The 6,094-nt window shown below is 50.9% G+C and overlaps 1 protein-coding gene across 1 annotated transcript in view; it reads right to left on the bottom strand.

Moving 5' to 3' along the window:
• RUSC2 (RUN and SH3 domain containing 2) overlaps window positions 1-1,733 on the bottom strand; it is a 51,456-nt gene extending 49,723 nt beyond the window's left edge. The window contains exon 1 of the mRNA XM_009330425.1: window positions 1,363-1,733. The gene's annotated coding sequence lies outside the window, so the exon portion shown is untranslated. The remainder of the gene's footprint in view (window positions 1-1,362) is intronic.
• Between the last annotated feature and the right edge of the window lie 4,361 nt (window positions 1,734-6,094).

Raw genomic sequence — 6,094 nt, 5'->3', positions numbered from 1 at the left:
TCAGTGTCCTCTGTGGTCCGCAGGGCAGCAGGAAGAGGAAAACATGGGGAGCCCTGACAGACCCCCACCCTCTGCCCCCTCCCAAGGGTCCAAGGCTGCTCTCTATGGAAGATTCCCAACACTTTGGCTGAAACAACGCCAGCATTTGGGCAGGGCTTGGTGTTATTTTTAACACTTGCTCACATAACTCTTTGGATGAATCCTGGGAAGAGCTTGTCACCAAAATAGTATACTGTGGGCACTATTTATACACCCACTGGCAGCACAGTAGGGTATGCTAAGGAGGGAAAGCTGGAGGACCCCCTTCCCTCCTTGCAGCTTAGCAACTAGGGGTATAGGGGGCCCCTAAAACATGGTTTGTTGTTTGGGCTAGTCCTCAGAAGTAAACCATCACCTGCAGAAGGCCTGATATCCTTGTCTGTCCTGCTGGGATACTCCTCTCCACATGGGAGGGAAGCCCAGGTACAGCAAGCTTGGGGATGATGGACGGCTGTGTGTACAGAGGCAGGCACACCCCAGCTGCTGTGGACTAAAAAGGGAACAGTTGTGCCTGAACACCAGTGAGGTCAGAAGAAAATGAGGCTGCCCTCCTATTTTATCTATCCTTGGCTACTGCAGGGAAATCCTGCAGGGGTAGGGTTTCTTGGTCATCACCTCTTTTCCCTATACAGCCCCAGTGAAGGTGTGCAGTGGTGGGGGAAGGTGAAGCATTAAATGCCAGTGAGGCTCGCTGGAAAGAAGGCACCAGACTAACAAGACTGACTCTCCTCCACCCCTAGGGACAACAGCAGCCTCAAGCCTTTCCATATCAAAACAGCTTGCCCTAAGGGACTGAAGGAGGGGGGGGGAAAAAAAGATACCCGTCTGAGACTATCCAGGGAAAGGAGGCTCTTCCCTTGTCTAATTTTGTGGGGTAAAAATAATTTCTCTCAAGCCATTTCTATGCCTATTAAACTTCCTTGATTTTTGTCTTCCATGAGCTTCTTCTCCCTCCCCCTTTCTCCCAAGGCACATTCAGACTGCCCTTTCTACTTTCGTATCACCTGAAGAAGCAAGTGACATGACCTGCAGAACATGCACAGGATGCTGCACAAGAACAGAGAAGACAGACAGGCTCTGGAGCTCCAGAGTAGAAAGGGAGCCAGTTTGTTTTTCCAGTGTGTAAATAAAAAGAAAATGGATAAATCCATTTTCTTTCCATGTAATAGAGGCTACAGCCTGAGCAGCACACTGACTGTTCATCAGAGCTACAGAACAATGCAAAATAAAACCACATACACACTACTAATTGAAGCATGCTCCCCAGGCAGGGGCAGGACTGGCCACGTTACTTTTAGCAGAACAGAAGGGAGCAGCTCCTACCTTGCCAGATACAATCTCCCCAGATCGTGGGCTCAGCTCACTGCAGCTGGAAGACGGGTGCAGCAGCAACGGCATGAGAGCAGCAGGAAGAATATAGCATGCAGAGCCAGCGATAATCCAAAGCAAAACCAGCTTGTCCCCGTGTCAGCTCAGGGATCAGCGAGCCGCGCTGTGGGGAGTCTCTGCGGGCGGCTCCCCCCTTGCTGCAGGATGGCGAGGGAGAGGCAACATGACAAGGCACTTCTTCCAGATGGGAGCTGGCTCAGGGATTCCTCCTGCTGCCAGTCACCTGCCTCTCCTCGGGCACAGCAGTGCCAGGGTGCTGGTCTTGCTCACAGAGCATGTGGGCAGGAGAGAAAAGCGAGGGCTGCGGGCTGCTGGCAATGCAAGGGCCAGATTGGTAATGAAAGCCCCAGTGTAAATGCAGATGCACTCTGGAGAGGACTATGGCAGAAATGCAGCTCGTGTTACAGAGAGCCATTTACAGCAAGCTCAGAAAGAAGCGGGCGTGATGGGGCTGTGCGGGCTGACTCCACCGCCTGCCTGCTCAGGCAGGGGGGTGGGAGGGCAGCTGCCTGCATGGGGAAACCGTGGAGTGAAGTGACCGCTAGCGAGGGGAGACCCCCCAACTCCACACTCTCCAGCAGCTCCTACAACTCCATACAAAGCACCTGCTAGCAGTAACGCAAACCTATGTAATTTTCTATCCTACGCCCCACTTTGGACAGCCCCAGCCCCACACCTTCCCTGGTGCACAGTGCTACAGCAGCCCATCGCGCCTGGGAGAAAGGCTGATCAGAGCATTGCTCCATCCGTGTGTGTGACCAGCTCATGGTGCAGGAGCCCGTCCCTGTCGTCCAGGCCCTCTCCCCATGCTCAGGGGCTCCACATCTTTGGGACTTACCCTCTCCCTCCAGTTCACTGCCTTTGGCACCTCCTGCTAAGATTCTTCTTTCCCTTCCATTTCAGGATAACTTACAAGCTGTATTGCAACTGGATTTACACCAAATAAGGAAGATGGGGGATAGGGACTAGCTTGGCGAAGCAGCAGCGTGTCAAAGGGTTTGGGGGCTTTACCTCCATTGTGCTCACAACTGCAACCAGCAGTAGAAGGGGGTTTGCAGGTTTCAGCCACTGCCCATTAAACAAGCACTGAAATACCTCAGCAAGAGGCTGAGAAGGAGCTGTTTCAGGATGCATACCACAGCGGGCATAGCCTATTTTCAGTAAGCCCAGTGCCAGACAGGCATACAGCTCATGCCAGTGACCTCTGGGTGCAACCGGTGACAAAGAACAGGGAGTTCATGTAGTTCTGAAGCAACTGAGGCCTGTTCTGTAGAGGCTGGGGTCACCTCCTTTGAAAAAAATATTGCCTAGCCTCAAAAGAAAAAGTTTGGAAACAGTTGATTTAGGCCAACTGCATCAGTGAGTGCTGTTAGAAACCTAGCTTCAAGGACAGCACAGGGACCCCAAAGTAATAGGTGTATGTCCTGGTGATAATCTACCAGAAGGGTGAAGCCAGCCAGGCATTAAGCCAGGCTGAAATGCTCCCTGTTAATGAGAGCAGCCAGGATGTATTATCTATTGTCTCCTCTGTCCAGCAAACTGCTGGTACACCTACTACCCCCCCCGCACAACTGGGAGAACAAGGTTGTCGGAGTTAAAACTCCCTGTTCCTGCATGTGCTGATATCCTTTCCCTGGGCTGACGGTGCCTGCAATGAGGAAGATGCTTCACGCTTTCCTCCTCCACGGTGCAGAGGTTCTCTACTGCAGCCCAGCCCAGCTGACCTTGGGATGAGTTAACTCTCCTGGCATTGAGCTACCCTTGCACAATAAAAAAGGGGAAACATCCCAATGTAACAGCAGTGAACCTGGTGCCAGGTACAGCTCCCCAAAACAATCTGAGACAAAATACAGCCACGACTTCATCTCCAGGTATTCATCAACATGGGCAAAAGGGCTCCAGACAGCGGGCTGCTTCTCCGAACATGATGAGCCTTCATGACTTATTCCTGTGTAGTGACAAGCTGAGAACAGGTCTCTCCTGGGGTGAAGCAACTACACTGACAGGCTGGTTCACTGCTAAGCAGGACAACACTGAAGCCACGTCTTCAACCAAGCTGCTTCTGCAGCCAAACTGTTCTCAGCCAGGGAATGGCTAACCACCAGATTATTCCAAAGGGTTTAAAAACCATTCACAACAACCCAGGCTCAAACGAGGCAGTTGAGCGTGTTTAGATAAAGGCTGCGATAAGGCTCATCACACCTGCAGCAAGAGCAATCCTGTCGAGGCACAAGTGACAGCCCTGCAGCATCCACAGCCTGCTAGGAGCATGAGCATTGTTGACCCTGGCTGGGGAACCCTGTCTACAAGTTCTGCCCTGTGCTTTCTGACCACACCTGGAAAGATGGAGGAAAGTGATACCCACAGAAAATGGGGTTTAGCCATCCGTACAGCCTGGCCTCATCTCACTTTGGGAGCTGCTCTTCCCTACAAGCACCGCTCTGCCTCAGTCTGACCCACTGCCCATGTTCATCGTTCACTGGAGGAATACAGCCATTACAGGACAGGACAGACGCAGTCAAGCACCACTTCACGGAAGTTTAATTTTCTAGCTCAGGGGCATAAAACCTCAAGCAGACCACCTCCCTGTTCGGTGCCTCAGTTTCCTCCCTGTGAAATAAGGATCATAACACTTACCAAGTTGCTGCAGATGTTGTAAAGTTAACTTCATTACAGGATGCTGGCAGTCTGTAAATAGTAACGAGCATTCTGCGAGACTGTTTTTCCACCCATAGAGCAGAGACTCCTTGTGGCTTTCCCAGGCATACAAGATACTGCACACAGCTTTCTTCACCCTCACCATGGCAGGTAGGCTGCAAAGACGGGGATCCCCATTACCCCCAAAAGCAGGAGCTTTGGTCCCTCTACCAGCTGCATCCAGGCTATCTGCCAGGCAAGAATGCGATGCACCAGCCCAGCCTCAGCCGAGCTGTCAAGGCAGCGGAAGGGCTGGGGCTGCACCGCTCTGGAATTCCAGCAACGCACAAACACCCCGTCAGCCTGCACCAGGAATGACTCCTCCCTGCCCCGGACCAGGCTGAATCACTGGAAATACCAAAACAACGATGAGGTCACGTTCCCAGAGCAAGGAACTGGAGCCAGATATAGCCGTGCGGAGATGCGTGCTAAAAAGGGACTCGGTGTACAGGCTGGAGGCTCTGGCAGACAGGCACCCCCGGCATTTGTCTCGTTTAAAAACAGCTTGAGGCTGCCAGGAGACTTTTTTTCTTTCCTCTGCAGGGAGCTGGGAACTGAGCAGCACAACAGGGGCTTTAAACTCTTTATCCACCCCCCTGAAAGAGGCACAAACATCAGAGCTCGTGAGTGTATAGATTTGGGTTCAAGGAACAAGGCAGAGGTAAAATTATGACTGGATTCTGAGTCCAGTGTTCCCAAAATCTCACTGCGATACCATGCTCAGGCTTAAGCAGTTAAGAACCCCCCTGCAGCAAGCTGAATGGCAGACAAAAATCATATGCCCATTACTGTCTGGTTGCTTTTGCTACAGCCTCAGCCAGCTTCAACGAAAAAAAACATTGGTTTGGTAAGTTTTCAACAGGCTGAGCGGCACATAAGAGTGGCCCCTGCTGTTGCTCCTAAAGTGAGCATCTAAGGCACTCCATTATCAGCAAATAGACTTTTCAAGGCAGTGCGATTCCAGCCTTTCCCAGTTCCCAGTGGAGGGAGACTGGAGACATTTTGCTACTTAGACTGTGAAGGAAATTGCAACATAGGACTTGGAAACGACAGAGGAATTCACAATAGAATTCGCAATAGCCTGCTCTTTCCCCTCTCCGTAGGACGAGACATTTGGATGGATAACAGTAACGCCCACAGTTACATGAACAAGCAGCTCTAAGAATCCAGATTCCGTTCCATCAGGACATAAACCAAACCAGACCCTAATCAGAAGCCAAGGAGGAGCAAAGATAGGACCAGACAGCTAATGCCAGGCATCTCAGCTGGCTGGCTTGGGCTGTAGTCACTGAGCTGGCATACTCTGCAACAACCACAGCAGTGTCTGGCACACTGAGCTGGTGGGCTATGCCTGCACCGGTCCCTTTCTCCTGCAAGTGCTTTCAGGTTTGCTAATAAAAGATATAAGAAAATCTGTGGTGACCTGTGCGTAACTCCCACAGGAGAGCCATTAGACCAGAAGTGCTCAAAACTAAATCAGTTCATTTTCACTCCAGTGTTTCAGCGTATCCTGGTAACAAGAACCACCATATTGGGTCACACCAAGAATTTTCTGGTCTAGTGCCCTATCCTTAACATTTTGGCACTGGCATATACATATCACAGAGTATGGAGTGATCTCTCCTAAGGCCACACTCTTCCACCCTGCAACAATTCGCAGTCAAGGAACTTCTAGAGCTAGAGGCTGCATACTGACCACCATGTTTAACAGCCACTGAAACACATCTCTGCCACTGAGGTATCTGGTTCCTTTTGGAATCTGTGTGTATTTTCAGCCTTCATGCCATCTCATAGCAACATGTTCTGCAAACCAACTGTGTTGAAAAAGGACTTCCTTAACCTCCTGCCTGATAAATAATTTTGCTGGATGTGCTTCCTCTGCGCTGTAAGAAATAGCAAAGTTGAGTAAGGTCATTCCTTGCTCAACTTCTCCCCACTGTACACTATTTTGTAGGCCTTTACTCTTTCC

This window comes from Pygoscelis adeliae, unplaced genomic scaffold (genome assembly GCF_000699105.1).
Source record: "Pygoscelis adeliae isolate BGI_AS28 unplaced genomic scaffold, ASM69910v1 Scaffold628, whole genome shotgun sequence".
Lineage (NCBI taxonomy): Eukaryota > Metazoa > Chordata > Aves > Sphenisciformes > Spheniscidae > Pygoscelis > Pygoscelis adeliae.
The sequence above is the reverse complement of the archived record's forward strand: the minus strand, read 5'-3'. Positions and strand labels throughout refer to the sequence as shown.